We start from the raw sequence: 18,477 nt of genomic DNA, 5'->3' as shown, positions 1-18,477 counted from the left end.
GTTTCCCCCGCCAATTCAGGAGAAGCCCCTGCTTGTGGAAATACATTACAGAAGGGAGAGGAAATAAGAACTCTGCCTTTTTTTTTTTTTTAAAGATTGATTTATTTATACATACAAGAACTGGGGTATAGGCCAGAGGTGCGGGGGGTGAGAGTATTCACCAGAGGCAGAATGGAGAGCAGAACAGGCAGACTGTCTGAAGTACACTGCTGAGGGGAACAGCGGGCAAGTCAGGAGAGGTCTGCTGTGCCATGTGGGTTGCTCCTTGGCTGGCTGGGGATCGAACTCATGCTGCATGGGCTGCAGATAGCTTCATAGGCTGCTTCTTTACCTCTTGGGCCACCAGGGAGGCCTCTAACTCTGCCTTTTTTCATCTTTGGAGTTTTTTAAAAAAGAAAGATCACTTTCTGAGAAGGGATTTGGAACTTCTTAGGATCTTTTAGATTGCAGACCCTGTGGAACTTGAATCTTTGCAGAAATAACTTTCAAAAAGAATTATGCAAAAAAAAAAAAAAAGATTTATGCAGAGGTGACCTAAATCCACACTTTGCTTTGAGATCAAGTTTTAACTAGGATAATGTCCACTTCTTAATTTTAATGTAAGGTGGTTTGTAGTTCTGGGTTGTTGAACTGTGTGGGCAAAGTTGGAACTTGAAGTGCTTTCTGAAGGAGCCTCATGTTTTCAGTGAGGAAATCATGCTGGTGAGGACAGAGCAGGCTGTGTCTCAGTGTCTTGCTGTGTGGCATGTCTGGGGTCCGGCCCTGGTGTTGTCTCACCCATTTACTGTGTGACTGTGGACAAGCCTTTTGACCTCTGTGCCTAGTGGTGTCCTCACCCTTCACGGTGAGCACCCATCCTGCCTCGGTGTCTGAGGGAGGGACCTGCACCCAGTGAGGAGTCATGAGGAAACTTTGAAAGTCCATGAGTGCTGTGTAAACATGGTGCTGACAGACCGCTCCCTCTGCTCTTGTTGAGTGCAATCCCAAGGGGATCAGTAATTAGGGAGCAGTCACTGGCTGTATTTCATAGTGAAATCTGAAACCATGACACCACTCAACCCTGACTTTTGGATTGCGTTTTGTTTTCTTCCAGTTCATGATAATTTCTAGTCAAGATGAGATTGCTTTAGGAGAAGGTATAAGGGATACTCAAGATGTCTGAGCAGAGGAATGACTCTTAATTTCTTCTTGGCATTATCTATGATTCTAGAACATGCCATGGGTGGTTGCCCAGATTCTCCCAGTATGCTGTCTTTACTGTGCGCTTTACCCGCACCTATTCTCCCCTGTCTGCTCTCTCCTCTCCCCTGCCCAGCCATGCCAGCGCACACCCCCTACCTCCCCAGATGATGGCACAGCACTAGGGTCTGCAGTATCATCTCGATCCTTGTTAATCTCTTATATCACACCGCTCTTTATGTTTTCACCAATGTTTAAAAACTCTAGTTACATCACTTAGATTTCTCAGTAGGGGAAAGTTAAGTGTACAGGGAATGTGGCTAAAGATGACACCCCCACATTAAAAGGTATTGGTAGGAAGTATATAATACTATATTCTTTCCTAAAATGCTGAATCTAGGAATGAACAGCTCTGGACCATGTCCTTTGTCTGACAGTATGACCCTGCTGAGGCCATAGGTGATGTTGATAATTGTTTATCTACAGTGAACACAACATGCTTTATGAATGTAACTTCCAGAACAAAAATCAGACTGAAGGATACTTCAATTTCTCAATAATCACTGGTCGCTATCCACCAGAGCCCATGCTCGTCGGGTAGAAGTTGGTTGCATTGTGAGGGTGCTAGAGACCATATCCCGGTGGCTGGTCCTTTGGGTGCTGCTCGAGGACTCCCACATGGCCCAACTACCATTAGTCCTTCTATCCCCACCCCCTGCCCGTCATCCCTTCTGAGCCTGGTGCTCACACCCTCCCCATGTGGCCACCCTTGCTCACATTCTCTTTCTCTCTGATACCGGCGGCCACTGTTGGTGAGCATGTCTAGAATTTGTAAGAGGAGCCTTCAGTTGCATTGACTTTTGACTGGCATCTCATAATATTGACTTTGAGTAACTTCGTAAGCCACGAAGTTCCTACCCTCTGTCCATATGTGTGTAAGAACTGTTTTATTACAACTTTGATGAGATTTAATTGACCAGCAGTAAATCTCACACAGTTAGTACAGTTAGACATCAAACTGCACATACCATCTGACACATTCTCACGTATGTCTGACACCCATGAAACCATGACCAGAATCCAGACAGCATCTCCTGAACTCCCAAATGAATGTTTCCTTTTGTTCCTTTGAAGTCCCCCCACCTCCACCTCCAAGTAACCACGGGTCTACTTTCCATCACCATGGACTCAAAGGTCTCTCATGAGATGTTGCCCTCATTCAGCCCTTGCACAATAGACTATTCATGTGGTGAGCTGGATTCTGTGATCTGGATTAAATCTCACCTTTTGTCCCTTTGTGTCAGTGAGTATATTTTTGAATTCTGATTTTTGCGTCTAATCTATTATGTCTCCTCAACTTTTGCACATGGAAATTCAGCAAATCTGTTGCTTCTGTTCCTGCCATTAGGAACCGCTAAGTGCTCCAACATGCTGGGAGCAGTTCTTTCTCTAGGTACCAAGAAAGTGATCTGATAGGACCAAGAGTTTAGTCAGGTCCTATCTGTATGTTTGTCTTGTTAGCATCTGTGCACATTGGGTTGGATTTTGGAATCTTGTGACTGTGGAGTTGCACCAGCCCAGACCCCAGTAAGCCTCCCAGTCTTGCTGCTTCCCTCCCCAAGTGTTACTTGTTACGGCACCTCCATCCCCCCCCAATGAAACCAGAGGATAACTGTGGTCACTTGAGGTTATTGGAAGAGACAGTGGGTTGGAGAGTCCGTGCTGGGCAGTGCCCAGGGGACAGTTGTGTCTGTGATCACCACCCACATGCTTTCTGATGTCTAACTCGTCAGCCCACATGGGTGTCTTCTGAAATTGATAGTGGTGGTGACATGTGAATAAGATTTATTTTTTCCAGGTGCCTGAAATAATTTTCAGTGGAAAAAAAAAAAAACTAATAAAATGTGAAGCCTTGCAGGATGAAATGGCATTTCTATTTTACATTGTAGTAATGCCTTTCACGCCACGTTACCCACTCTTTCTTCTATAACGGTGTGTTTTTACACTTTCATCCCAGGAGACAGTGGCCTAAACCTAGTGTGCTCACGTGCCTGAGTTCAGTGGGAAGGGAGGAAGTGAGGCAGCCACGTGTCGAGGACGAGGCTGCTGGGGCGCCCAGTGCAGGAGGTCTAGATTCCCACCATACACCCCCTGTGTCCTTGGGCGAGCTACATAAGTTAACCTCACTTTGCGGCGTTCCTGCTTCTCTCAAATGGGGATAGATACAGTGTTTAACTTGTAAAATTATTGCTTTAAATGTGTTGATAGGTGAAATGTGCTTAGAATGACGTCTGGCACAGTCAGTGTTCAGTGAGTGCCTGGCACCGCGATGGTGGTGGAGGGGACACCAACGATAATAATGTGTGGTATCTGTCATTAGCATTTCTTAGTGTCCGAAAGAGAGAAGTGTGGGGAACAGAACTCAAAGCTGAGTGGGGTTCCATTTGCAGGTCGGCCTTAGTGATCAAAGTGTCATTTCAGGGCCTTGTACCTAGTATAAGGATAAGGATGGCAACTCCATGTGCCTGGCACGTGTGATTGGACTTTTTTGTAGCTTCGTTTGAAATTAGAACTACAGAAAAGTTTATAGGAAGCTGTCTAGAGGAAACAGCTGCACTATGTTCAAACCTTTATGCTGTTACATCTAGAAACTAGCAGCTTCAGTTCGGCACTTGGAGTGAAACTGCACTGTTACTGGCTGAGCAGCCCTGGGTGGAATAGTGTTGAACTGTGGGCACCCCTGTCTGTTTGGCAGTGCACTTGTGTGTACCCTCAAAGAGCAAGTAGTATGCTACACTGCAGGAACCAAAGAATTATTTGGCTATTTTATAGCTGCTGGCAAGAGAGTTCCACACCCCACTAACAGGACGAGTGGTAGAAGCCAGAGAACAGCTTTACATAGGTGGCCACAAGGGAATTCGGCTGGGTGGTAAAGCAGTTGGAGACAGTGGTGGGCTGAGACTGCTGGGAACACCAGGTTTTGAAGGTGGTTGGAGTGTGGGGGGGGGGGAAATGTTAAATTTGTTCCCATGACCTTTAATATTTAAAATACCACATCTTTTATAGTGTGCGTGGTACATTGGTAGAATTGCACAGAAATTTATTTGTAAAAATATATGTTGGGGGGCAGTTTTCCTTATTGATGAGGTGCAAGTTCAAAAGAGCTGACAAGTTGTATCCAGGTCAGTGTCTAAAGCCACAGATGCAACAGTCTTGAGAATAGTTTGCTGCCCAGACAGCCCTCCAGCCCCGCCGCCCCCCCCCCACCTGCCCCGTGGCTCTTGCTCCTGGGCTACATTTGCAATGAAGTGAGAGCAGGTGACTGGCCCTGTGCAGCCCACCCCTGTCGAAGGGTGTATCCGTATCATCTTTCTAGACTGAGTTGAAGAGCACTGCTTTGTTCATAGCTCTTCGGTGACACTGGGACATGGGCATGTGCAACACACTGTAGGCTTTAAAAACGAAAGAGCAACTTTGGAAAGGGCTTTCCATGGCGTAGAATTGAGTCCAGTCCATAACGAGGCCTGGTGTTGCCAATGCTGGAGTAAGGAGAGGTTCTACTAGATGGTGGCCCCTCCCTCCCCCAGGAGAGTGAAGTGAATCAGCATTCAAGGGGAGTACCAAATCGTCTGTTTTTTTTTTTTTTTTCAAGTTCCAAAAGTGATTCAGAAAGGACCAAATCTTTGGGCCAATATTTGGGAAATCTACTATTTACTATTTTTGGATTCAGAACCCATGTTCTCAAAAGAATCTGCCACAAGTTTTAACTGTCATCAAGTTTTTAAACTCTGCTTGGTTGCTTCTGACATCTCAGTTTGAATTAAGGATCCAAGAGTGGGTTTTGCTCAAGGGAAGAAGTCAGAATATTGGAAAGCCCTCTTAGAAGGTGGAGGATTGGAGGATCCTCCAGTTTTAGTAGGTGCCTCACCTCTTCTGCAGGGATTTTCAGCTGTGGCCACATAGAATCACCTGGAAGGTTTCAAGCTCCCCAAGCCCAGTCCTCACCCCCAGAGTGGGAGCCAAATCAATTAGGGCTCAGGTGTCGGTGTTTGCCAAGCACTCCTGGGTGTCCTCTGTGTGAGGCAGAGTTGAACTCCTTCCCTGAAGCCACCTGAGCAGCACAGACATCTGTGGGAAGTGAGAGAATGCTTTGGTGCAGAGCAATGTTGCAGGAAGCCTGCAGGTAATGCAGTGTGGCCCGAGAAACCCTGTGTTCTGTCCTTTAGAACCACAGTGGACAGACTTCACAGCAAATGTTTTCTGAGCCTGCCTGGCTCCAGAGATCAATGATGTTGGAAGCCAGAGGATGGGCACCTACAGCCAAAAGATGATGGAAATTAATTCACTCTTTGTATTCCCAGAACTGGAGAATAAATTAGCTCATGATCGATGACCTACTTTAAAAAATATACCCTTGTTGGTTAAAAAGGGAATTAATTTTCTTTAAAAGAGCAGGTACCAAAAGTACTTAGAATTACAGGATGTCTGTGTAGACAATGCCTTGTACCTAGCACCGACCACCTTGCTGATTAGTCATCCTTCCAGCTAAGAATCGCTGTGGCCCTAACCTTGTGTTTGCAAAGAGATTATTGAGGACATTAGTGTGGGTGTGTCAGCTATTCATATTCTCTCTAGCTCCATGGAGTTTATGCGTAATGCCAATCTTCAGTTAGGTGATTGGGGGTCAAGATATACTCACTCCAGTTGGTTGTGTGTTGCCACTGGGCCACTGGATGCTTGGAGTTTCCTTCTATTTGTCATTGCATATATCAATCATCATAATTTGAAATTAGGACTTAATTTTTAAAGGCAGTTTTATGTTCACAGCAAAATTGAAAGGAAGCTACAGTGCAATCCCACATATCCCCAGGCCCCATGCATGCAGGGCTCCCTCGTGATCCACGTGCCCAGCCAGAGTGGTGATCTGTTCTAATGGATCAGTCTACATTAACACATCATAATTACCCCAAACCATCCTTTTCATTAGTGTCCTGCTTGGTTGTGTACATGCTGTGGGTTTGGACAAATGTGTAGTGACAAGCTCCAGGCATTTTGGAATCACAGCATATTCTCACTGCCCTCGGAGTTCTCTGTGTTCTGCCTAGTTGTCTCACCCCCAGGGCCCAGCCCCGGGCAACCTCTGCTCTTGCTGTCTCCCTGCCTTTGCCTTTTGCACAATGTCCTATAGTTGGAATCACACAGGATGGAACCTCTTCAGACTGATCTCTTTCATTCAGTTATGTGTGTTTAAGATTCCTCCACGTCTTTTCAAGGATTGTTAACTCTTTTTAGAAATGAATACTATTCCATTGTCTGGAAGTATCAGTTTACCCCCTCACTTGCTGAAGGATGCCTTGGTTGCTTCTCATTATTGGCAATTATGAATAAAGCTGCTATAAAAATCTATGTGCAGGTTTTTGTGTGGACATAAGTTTTCATTCAACTCCTTTGAAAAGGAGCAGAGAATATGCAGAAAATACACTCCACGCAAAGGCAGCGTTCTCTGGTGCAGAATGCAGGCAGGCTGCAAGGAGCATGTGCATCACTAAGTGAAAGGACATGCGTGAGAGTGAGGAAGAGCACTCCTGCAACCGCGCACCTGAGCTCACATTTGACGCCAAGCATGACAAATAGAAACAGAGGAATCTCCTAATGCGTCCTGTTGAAATCTCCAAGTCAGATATCTGTGAAGGGATGTTTATTTTCCAAAATTGCTGTGGGCAGTTAAAATCGAATGTTAGCTGCAGTTGGGAAAGTCAGGCCAGCCTGCCTGTAGGAGTCACGGGTTTTGAAATATTTCATTGGATACCCATTTAAAGTAAAAAGAGGACAGTCATATTTGTCAGATAAAACACCATAGAGTTAAGCAGAGCTTCTTGGGGGGCAGGCTGGTAGGGAGTGTTCCTGAATAGTAGGCTACACCTCAGTTTTGACATAACGTTCTCAGAGCCTCCAGGTAAAAGGGAGGTTCAGTGCTTATCCCTCAAGAAAATTCACAAAGCTACTATTGTTACAACCCAAAAAAGTGAAAACATATGTCCCACAAATCCTGTACTTGTGTATTTAAAGCAGTTTTATTCATAATCATCAGAAAGTGGGAACAAAACAAATGTCCATCGACTGAAAAATGGATCAAGTTTGGTGTATCCCTACAGTGGAATATTATGTAAAAAGTAGGCCATGAAAAAAGAAATGAACTCCCAAGACAGGATACAATGTGCATGAAACTCAGGAGTATTACATTAAGTGAATGAAGGAAACCAAAGAGCGATAGTGATTCCGTTGGTAGTTAAGACTGAAATGGGGAGCTCTGTAGAGACAGGAAGTAGGTTCGCGGGATGAATGGATAAAATGTGCTAATGGCAGGGGGCTTCTTTCTGAGCTCTAAAACTGATCTAGGTGATGGTTGCAAAACTCTGAACATACCAAGAACTATTAAATTGTACAGTTTAAATAAATTGTGCAGTATGTGAATTAGATCTCAAAGCTGTTACCATCTACCCATCCCCTCCCCCTAAAATAAGAGGTCAGAGAGCAGCAAATTTAGAGATATTGCTTTAGAGAATATGAACACAAACTGCCTTTCTTAGTGGGTGTCCATTGAGCCAGACTTGATAAAATAAGGTGGAGACGTGTGATGAATGCATTGTTGTAAAGGATCCTGGAGAAGAATTCAGGACCATGTATATGAACCTGCCTTACTGCTTACAAGACAGGGTTTCTCCAAATCATAAGCTGGTCTTTTACATTTGTGCTACGCTACATGTAAGATGGGAATTTTCCAAGAAAACCTTTAGGTCTTGAGTTCACATAGAACTAGATCCTGATGGAGTTGAGAAAGGCACAGCAGGGGATGAAGCAAAAGAGATGGGATTAAAGAAGCAGCTGTGGGGCCTTGGGGAGAGGGTCCATTGCAGCTCAAGGGTGCAGAGCCCTCTGACCTGCTTTCCTGGGTTCTCAGGCCTGACACCTCCCACCTTGGTTGGCCTTCCCGCCCGCCCCACCCCCACCCCCCGAGCCCCCCACACCCTCCAGTCACGAAACCAGGAGGTGTCTCAGCCAAATGCATCCCCCAGTGGTGGTTGCTGAGCAGGTTGATAAGGTAAATTTCCCCATATTGGAGCTTGTGGTACTTCCAGAAGACCAGGACTGGATGTGACCATGGTGTCCGCAAGGATCTTGATAGATTCCTGGTCAGCCTGACTCACAGTCACAGCGCTGGGACCAGAGAATGCCCAGCAGGAAAATGAGCTGCCCTCCTGGGAGGCTTTTGCTCTTTTCAGTGACCTGGGTAGAGGGAGCCCCGTGAGCGATGTCAGGAGGGCTCAGGCAGATGCGGTCACACGGTGTGAGTTCAGTTCATGTAACCCCAGAGAGGGTTGGTGGTGGCCCCGGGGGCTGGACTTCCTCACAGGGCACACCTGCTGCTCCAATAGCATGTTTCTTAAAATTTAGAACTTCTATGGTTTTTGATAAGTGACACCAAAAATCACAATGAAAAAATCTTAACCATTGAGGATTTTGCTACTGATGAAGGATGTTGCAGAGCTGTGACTGAAAATAGCCAGACTTTAGCATTTAAGATTATTAAAGGAAATTCCAGGATTTTTTTTAAAGATGAAAATATTAAGCAAAATCTGGGTCCTTGGAATATTAAAAGATTGCTTTCATCACATTACCCAGTTCTCACAAGTTTAGAAACCAAATTTTCCCAAGGAAGTCGTTTATCTACGTTCCAACTGTCCCTTACTTACAGAGAGAGAGCCATTGTTGGATTGTTGATAAAAAAAAAAAAATTGCTTTGACAGGAGGGTTCTTTTTACCCAGAAGGCAGTTACATGATTGTTTGTGCCCTAAAATTGTTCAATTTCAGAACATATCCTCAAAAAACTTCTCTAAGCCTTCGGTTCAACTCCTACAGTCCCTACCCTATGATCCCACCACCCAGCTAATTCTTGTCTCGGAACTTCTGTCTCTGCAAACTCCTAACTCAGGGTCAGGGTCAACCTTAGGACTTTTGACATTAACAAGACCCTTTAGGGCTTTTTCTCTAGGGTCTCTGCTCTCTCGGGTCTCGCCCTGCTCTGAAGTCTCAGACTATCACTGGTTTCAGGTGCATATTGACACAAATCTGCCCTTTGCTTTAGTTATGCAAAGCATCCTTTCTTGAGCATCAGCCCCACAGGGAGCAATTTTCATATACTTCAAAAACTCAAAAATTGACCCCAGTGTGCAGGAAAGAATGGCCGCATGCCTCCTGAGGGACCAAGCGTCCCCTGTTACATTGTCCTTTCTCCTCCTTGGTGCCGAGAGGCTTGTAGGTGTGTGACTGGGGCGAACTTGACATTTTGGGTCCTTGTCCATGGTGATCCAGCTCCCATGCCCAAGGTCACCTGGGGCTATACGCTGTGAGAAGTCCTCCGTGCCACACCTTATGCTGGGCTTGGCATTGGAGGAAGGAGACTCTGCAGTGGAAACCCTGCCTTGGACCCATGGCTGAGGCTCTGTGCTGGTGATGGTACTGTGACGTGGGGGAGGGTGCTACCTGACCTGCCTCTCATTGTTAGCTGAAGAGTAAACAGAAATTTTAGATCTGATCACACGCAGGATAGAATTGATAGTACTGGGCATTTTTGATATCCATCTTGCCTAGGTCTCCTGTTTCATTGCCAAGGACCACTCCTGTGGGTTATTAAAAAAACAAAAATGCTTCAGGAGGGGCAAGGAGTTGAGTCCTCACTAGATACTGTTAGAATGAAGATCTTGGTTCTGCACAGCCCAGCCTAGCCCTGGTGATTGAAGAATCCCAGGTTCTTCTCTAGGAGGGAGTCTCTTTGTGCCCTGAGCCTGCTACTGTGGCAGTTCAGGGCTCAGCCTAACTAATAGTGTTTTCATATATTGAAATGTTCTCATTTGCTATCTTAGAAATCTCCAGGTGGACGCAGGCAGGGAGATGCACTGGCCGACCTCAGAAGCCTGGAGAGTACTATGATGCAGCCTTGGCACATTCAGGCCTGAGGCTGCGATTTGCCATACGGTCCAAGCTAAGAGTGTATTGGAGGTGCCTGTGCACTGAGAGAGAACGGTCGTACCCCATAGTGTTAGTTTTGTAAGATGTTTTTCTGAGACTCAGCAAGCTTTCCTGACAGCCTAATGAATGACGGATTTGCTTTCCATGATTGGGTCTTTTCCAACCCATTAAAGCAAGTCTTCCTTTTGAGCACTGGGATGTGCTTAGAGACCAGTGGGAATAATTCCTTCATATTCCAAAATCCACACGTTGGGACACGGTACCCTAGAGACCCACAAATACAAGTGCTATTGAGAAACAACCCTGTGTATTTGCTCTGAAGCCCAGCCACTGTGTGAATTATCTGCTAAGCCATGAGGTCGGTGGTGTCTTTGCTTGAACTCCATAGGGCTGTTCAGATTGTTGGGCCAAGCAGCCTCTCAGTGTCTGAATGCATGATGGGGTGCAAGGCCTTTGCTTGGTGGAAGGATGAAGGTCTGGATGCCCACCCGGGGCTCTCCAATGCAGTGTGGTCTCAACACATCCACCTTCCTCTTGCAGTCTGTTTCCTCCCTAGGGAAAACAAAAGGCAGCACCTCTACTTCCAGCAAGGTTTTTTCAGGTAGGATATTGACCCCAGAAGTCTTTCCTGACAGCTTCAGAATGATACCACTGGCTCTTAGCTGACCTTTGCCCTCAAGGAAGGCACCGATGCTCCATCTCACATCAAGCCTCCATCTAAGGTCTCCCCAAACCTTAGTTCCCGCTCCCTCACTGGCTGTTATTCCCATGGAGGGACTGAGGACTTGACTTGCAAATACTTGCTTTGCCCCAAGCTCCCCTGCTTTCCTTAGCACATCCTTTCCACAGAGGCTCTACAGCTCTACTTCGTGGCTGCTTAGGCTCCCTGGCACTGTAGTCAGATTCGTGCCTGTCCGATGGCTCCTTCTGTCTGCCTCTGGGACTCTTCAGTTTACCTAATAGAGTTGGGTGCTAAATGAGGTTCCCAAGGCACTTAACTGCCCCATGTTTTAAGTCTTGGATTTGTGCCCGGCAGTAGTATTCCAAGTTTTTAAGCTGTGTAGGCAAAACACGGAGAAGGTTGAACATTTATTTTTGTAATCGAATAAAGCCTACAGCAGAATTAATCTGACATGCTTAATTTTATTCACAATCATTGTGCCACTTGATAATTTTGGCATAAATATTAACTAGCAGACACAAATGACTGCAATTACTAGCACCTTTCCAGAGTCAAACTGTCCTACAGTATCTATTCATTCATGAAATATTTATTGAATGCCTGCAGGTGCCCTGACTCTGTTGTCCATGGCATGCCCTAGCAGTCAGTGCTGAGCTCCTGTTCTCCTTCTTCACACCTACCCAGTGCTAAATCTCTCCTACTCAGAGGGTTCAAGACAGTTTCTGGGCCAAGAAGCTGGGATTGCTTATTTTTAGGGGGTTGCTTATTTTTAGGGTCAGAGGGTAGGGAGAAAGTTTAACCCACTAAGAGAGTTTGAATGGAGGCACATGGTAGCCTGTGGCAGGTGGAGTAGGGGACGAGGTGAGTCCATCAACACTGCCAATCTTGGGTTAATTTCTTACTCTCTAGAGTAGATGCCCCAAAATAAGCAGGGAAGACTCAGCTTTAGGCCCGGGATTTCACAGTCACGGAAGAGAATCATGAACTTTCAAACGAGCAAAGGAATGGAGAAATCATCTAGTCCAGTAATTCTGAGGGTCCCTAGACCGCAGCAGCAGAGTCACCTAGGGACTTGGTGGAAATTACATCTGAAAATCTGCCCATTCCTAGAGATGATATTGGATGAGTAGGACACTCAGGTGCCAATTAAGCCTTCCAAAGGCTTCAGTGTCAAGGCCTGAAAGTGTATATACCAACTTTAGAGCTTAATCTAGAATGTTTCCTGGTATGGAGAACTATGCCCCATATCCTAGGGGGGCACTGCAGTCTCCCCGCCCTGTACCACCAGTGCAGTGAATGGTGATGATGGAATGTAAGCCATCTCATTCAAAGGCATTGTCTTTAATGCACAGTGTGAAGACGCATGGTTTTGCAATCTCACAAAGCAAAAAATTTTTTGAAAAGAGGATCAGGGTTTCTTAACATTTAAATGTATCTAATTACTATTACAAGGGCAACTGTTCATATTGAAAAATTAATCTAAATAAGAATTTATGACATAGTAAATATAAGAGATGTTTACTGATATATTAGTGGTAGATCTAATAACCATTTTTATACCAACAATGGAAAATGTGTAATGGTGTCTGAAGTAGCTTAATGTTGTTTTGGTGTCAGTCACTGGTTCTAATTTGCTTTGTTTTTTGCTTATATTCTTAACTCAAGTAAATGTTAGGACTTAGGAAAACTAAATATCTGATTTTTATTCTACCTACATTCATGGGGCCCCTGAATTCTATCCATGGGTCTGTTGGGAATTTGGGGGTCCCAGCTTAAGAGCCCCCGAAATACAAGGTGGTGTGAAAGCTACTTATTTTTAGGCCCAACTCGGCCTAAAAAGCAGCAGCCTATTCTTCTCAGTGCGTTTGTGTCTTTTTGCTTTCTGCCATCCGCAGCCAGCCAATCTGTGCCTCTAGATTGTATGGGACCCGACAATGTGAATGCAGCTGATGAGGAAACTCTGCTTTGATTTCTTTGTAACTTATCATAAGCCTTTAGCTAGAGCTTGGAACGAAATTGTAAAGACTGCTATTATCTGCAGCCAGGAAGGCAGTTAATAAATTCACAAATTTGACTCGTTTAACCCCTTAAAGCTAACTCTGCTTTAAATTCAGTGTTACATTGTACTAGGCTAATAGTGACCGTGAATAAGTTACATGGTATTTGAATTGCTGCAGTTCCTGAACATATTTATGTGGTGACATATTTAATTAAGTTGTTGAGTGTTCTTAACCTCGCAGAACTAATTTTGTAGCTGAACATAAGAATCGCTTATAGGGCCTCCCTGAAGGCTCAAAGGGGTTGAGATCAGCACTGTGAAGCAATCCCCTGCCAGGGAGTGACCCGCATGGCGCAGCAGACCTCTCCTGTCTCTCCCGCTGCTCCCCTCAGCAGTGTGTTTCAGTCATTCTGCCTGTTCTGCTCACCGCTGTCTGGTGAATCCTCTAAAGTAAATCTTTAAAAAAATTGCTTATAGAAAGTAAATAACAAAAATCCAGGCCCTGCCCACAGAGATTGTGACCCAGTTGGTGGGTGGAATCCAGCAGGGGTAGTTTCCAAAGCTCTGTGGGCATTGCTGATGCCCCACCAGGGCTGGTGAGCAATAACGGTTCTCCGTGCTCTGTGTTCAGAGACCATGACTTGCCTGTTGGGGTCTGAGTGCCCTGCAGTTCCTCTTCCCTGTGCTTGTCCCCCACGCCCACCCCCTTCTTGTTTGTCCCCTCCTTTGCACAGCTTTGCACAGCCTGTCCTCTGCCTGGCACAGTCTGGGAACAGAGCACATAGGACCTGGACTATTAAAGGTGATAACTGCGTCCTTAGGCCAGTGTCCCCAATGAGGGTGCTGGGCAGAGCCTAGCACATGAATGTGTCAGAAGTAGCTCTGCAGCAGCAGTGAGGGGAGTGGATTGGGTAGGGAATAAAATTGGCCCAGGAAGACTAGGTACCTTGTGGTGGATCCAGGAGAGGAAGGAAGAGGGACAGGACTTAGAAGTGGATTGAAAGAAGAATCCAGGCAGTACAGTCACCTTTGCCTGAGGGCTGTGGGAGAGAAAGGACTTGAGGGCCTTTCCCAGGTCCCCCTCACTTTGCCATGTGGGGCACCAATCCTTCCACTCCAGAAGGCAGCGTGGCGAGCTGGAGAAATCCATGTTGGACATGTGGGCTTTGGGGCGCCTGTTCAGCCTTCACATGTAGTTGTCCGGGGGTCAGTTTGCATATGTATGTTGACCTCAGGAGAGATCTGGGTCGAGGAGATCAATTCTTGTTAGAAGGTGGCAGTTATACTTACCAGAGCTGCAGTCTGGAGGAGAGGAGATGGTGAAATTGAACTTCAGGGATGCTGCAAATTTAAAAGATGAATGGATGAAGCAATATCTATAAAAGACCGTGTATCTTACTGGCAGCTTGGGGGACAGACTGTGCAGTATAAAGGGGGTAGACTTTAGAATGAGCTACAGAAGCACATGACTTGAAATGGCAGGTGAATTACTAACTGACAAAAAAGCCATTGGCTGTATTTTCTTTTTTTTTTTTTAAATTAATTTTTTTCTGGCAATATATATTTTATTTTATTTTTTAAAGGTTAACAAAAGGTTTATTTACAAGGAAAAGGGAAGGAAGGAAATGTACAACATAGGGAGAAAAGAGGGAGATAAATTCTTAAATGTGTCTTCTCAGATGTTTTCCTTCACTGCAAAATGATTTCCAGAACCAAATGAAATAGTTTGATAAGTATTTGGTGCTCTACAGTAGAGAGATTGTATGCATGGATCATTGTTTACCCCCAACTAATAATGACATTGACCAAAACTAGCCCATTAGAGTAAAATCACAGAAAACATTCCACCATTGCCCATCCCCAAACACACAGGCCTCTTGAGTCCCAAAGTGTGTGTCTTACACTAGCCATACCTGTGATTGGTGTGGAATGCATCACATAGCTCCACTGCAGCCTGGAGCTGGACTCGCAGAATGCAGAAGTAGCAGGAGGTCATGGGATCATTTCCTATTGTCTTATCTTAAGAACAATGGGTAGTCCACTTGCATTCACACCAAGGAGCCTCCTACCCCTCCAGTTTCCTTGCAGTCTCCCCTGCTTGCCTGACAGTGAGGGTGGGCTGGGTGGAACTCCCTGAAGTTCTTTCTGTGATGCTGTCACCTCTCAGGAGATTGTCTCTCTCTCGAGAGCAGCAAGTAAGTGGAAGAGATGGATTCATTTTGCTGCTACATGTATCAAGCTATACCTCCGAGGTTTATAAATAGAACCCAGCACTCTGAGGGCCGCTGTGAAACTGAAGTGGGAAAATGATACTTAGATATAAAATGCAGTGAATGCTTATCTCCTGCACTGTCAGAAGGTTCGATTTCATCTTACCAAGTAGACACTTAGGACTCGCTGCTAAATACCAATTAAGCAGTTCCCAATGAATATTTATGACAGTTTTCCTGAATGGCTTGTTGAGTTCTGGATTGTGCCTGAGCACACAGCTCTACCTGAGGCGGGGGAGGGTGTGACTCCTGATGGCAGAGGCACTCAGGGATGCCCATGTGCCTCCCCACACATGCAGCCCTTGGGCACTGGACCTGGGGGGGCCCTCACAAGGTGCCCGGGATGTACATCCTGCTTCCCACTTTGGCTTTCTTGTTGGAAGGAGTCATAGAATCTCTCACATAGTATTTTCTAGCTCAGCCCCTTCTCAAAGCAGAAATGTTCTCTTTGGTGCCCCCAAAGGGAGGAAACCTTTACTTTTATACCTTTGTAATTGTTTGATTGTTAAAGCCCAAATCTGCCTCCCCATAATTTTTTTTTAAAGAGTTATTTTATTTATTTATACAAGCACTGGGTACAGTCAGAAGCGCGGGAGGGTGAGAGAATTCACCAGAGCCAGAGCAAGGAGCAGAGCAGGCAGAAGGACCGAAGTACACTGCTGAGGGGAGCAGCGGGCGGCAGGAGAGGTCTGCGCGCCATGCGGGACCCTCCTCTGGTGGCCGGGGAGCAGCCGGGGATCGAACCGGCGCCACAGAGGCTGCGGGCAGCTTCGCAACCCAGCGCTCAACCGCTGCGCCACCGGGGAGGCCCCCATAATTTTTTTTTAAAGATTTATTTTATTTTTACAAGCACTGGGTACAGTCAGAAGCGCGGGAGGGTGAGAGAATTCACCAGAGGCAGAGCGGGGAGCAGAACAGGCAGACTGATGAAATACACTGCTGAGGGGAGCAGCAGGCGCGGCAGGAGAGGTCTGTCGCGCCATGTGGGACCCTCTCCCGGTGGCCGGGGATTGAACCAGTGCTGCAGAGGCTGTGGGCAGCTTCGCAACCCAGTGCTCAACTGCTGCGCCACCGGGGAGGCCCTCCCCATAATTTTCTATATCCCTCTCACCTAATTTAGCCTCCACCCAAACCTGTCTCTGTCCTCTACATTGTTCTTCCTGCCACACAGGACCCCATTTTATTCTCCTGGTCTGACTTGGCCCTCCATGAGACTTTACCTAACTCTTCTCCAATCTGTCCTCCCCATACTTTTAATGGCGTTCCAATAAGTTTTGTATTAATATCGCCGTGTTTATATTCCTAAGTATCATGGTGGTTCTTACTAAATTTCTGAGGATAATGTCCTGCCATATATAATGCTTTCATTTTTTAAGTCAGCATTATTTGTGTAAGATTCGTTTTAATTATATTTTCCTAGTTAGTCTCTGAATTATCAGCTCTGTCCGTGGTACTGACATATATCTTTGATAATTAAAACTTCCTTTTGTCCTCATTCTCCAGTGTAGTCTTTTAAAAAAAAGAAATACATGATCTATGTTGTGACAATGGTGTTGAAAATATAATTAGAGACAAGACAGATGTAGACAGGCAAGAGACAGTAGATTGATTATCCCATTAGTGAACAGACTATATTCTACCAACACACCCAAATTTCCAGATGACTTGTCATTAGAGGAGCAAACGACGAAGGGCTTAATGATGTGTTCAGTCGTAGCTGCCCTTCCTCCCGTGCCTTAGCCAGGCTGCCCCTGTCTCCTGCTAGCAACTGAGGTGTATGTCAGGGGCTTGACTTCAGCACACGTTGTTCTCCTCCTTACGGGATGCCCAGTTCAGAGATAGAGAGTTGTATGTGAGGCCCTGGTCCCTCAACAGCCCTTTTCTCACGGGCAAGTGTGGGACACAGACCACCAAGCTCAGATTTGTAGGCAATAAATTGTACATCTATAGGGGGCACTGGACCCCGTGCTCAGTCTGTGTGAGCCACTGTAAGTGCCAGCCCTTGCTAGGGCTCTCCCCTTGACAGTTCAGTGCTGGCTGCCAATTCAAGCCCCGGCACCTGAGTTGGGCCTTCAGGGCCTTATGTTCTTCTAGTGGGGGAAGCAAGGGGAAGGGGCACTAAGTAGGTGAGGAAAATATTGATCAGTTGTGTAGCGAGTGCTTTGAAGGTGGGGTGGTCAGAAAGAAGTGCTGTTGCAGCTGAGGAGTTCCTGACTCATAGCTAATCTCTCATACTGAGGCTAGATTTGGCAGGGGGATTCAGCGATGGGAGCTTTAGTATACAAGAAGGGTGTGATGACAACATAGAGACAGCATGGCACAGCCCGGTGGGAAATTGTGCGGGAACACGGGGCCTGGTTCAAGTGCAGGCTCACGGTCTCGGTTGCAACAACTCCAGCCTGTCACTTGACCTTTCCAAACTTCACTTTTATCATCTTTAAAATGAAAAGACTGGCACCTGGCAGCCTTGTGAATCCTCAGCAGATGGTGCATGGCTTAAGAGTTTTGTAAATCATTGGAGCCTGCTGTAAATAGGTGGTTAATTAATTACACTAAACACTGGTTATACTTGAGCCGCCGCAAGGCAGGATGATTGAGTACCAGGCACTCAGAGTTGTGAGATCAAAGAAAGGAAAACCACTTTGAACTAGAACAGCATCAGCACCTGTAAAGTAGGAAGGAGTCGGGAGAGAAGTCCTGTGTGGCCTGGACGTAGTGAATGAAGAGTTTGTTTGCTTACACCTGGGAAGAGGTGTTGGACCCTGGAACCGTGAACACAGTGGAGCTGGGTTGCTGCTGGAAGGCTTAACGCGGGGCGGAGGTGTGATTGCGTGTTCATGGATGTTCACATAGGAAGGTTGTATTGTAGGAGGAGGAGAGTAGAAGGTAGAAAGCTGCTGTTGTCAGGTGTGTCCGGTGATGGTGATGGCTGAGACTAAGAGGCGCGGAGAAGAGCGCTGACGCTAGTCGGACACGGATTCATTGGGTGCACTGATGTAGGGCGTGGGGCAAGGAAGAAGCTACTCTGACTTAGGTTTCTGCCTGGAGTCAGTGAGTGGAGGCAGGTGCCACTGACAGGGAGAAGGCATGGGGGCGGGGGAGGGAAAGATGGAGAAGCTCTGGCACCAGGAGACCTGTGTTCTGAACATACCTTCACACTTCTCATCTGGAAAAGGGGACTGCCGCCCCCTGCTTGTTTCTAATCCAAGAAACCACACTGAGTGAAGCTCTGTGCCAGGTGCCGTTCGGGGCGCTGGAGATGGGAAGCAGAATAGACGGCCTGCAGGTAGACGGCCGTGCGGCCCTGCCCAGCCAT

General features: G+C 46.3%; 1 protein-coding gene across 1 annotated transcript in view; it reads left to right on the top strand.

The window, feature by feature from the left end:
- Positions 1–18,477, top strand: part of MYO5B (myosin VB) — a gene marked incomplete at both ends in the record, with an annotated part of 268,648 nt that overhangs the window by 135,480 nt on the left and 114,691 nt on the right. The gene's annotated exons all lie outside the window — the stretch shown is intronic.

Source organism: Talpa europaea (genome assembly GCF_964194135.1).
Source record: "Talpa europaea genome assembly, chromosome: 13".
Lineage (NCBI taxonomy): Eukaryota > Metazoa > Chordata > Mammalia > Eulipotyphla > Talpidae > Talpa > Talpa europaea.
Note: the sequence above shows the minus strand (reverse complement) of the source record. Positions and strands in the feature narration are given on the sequence as shown.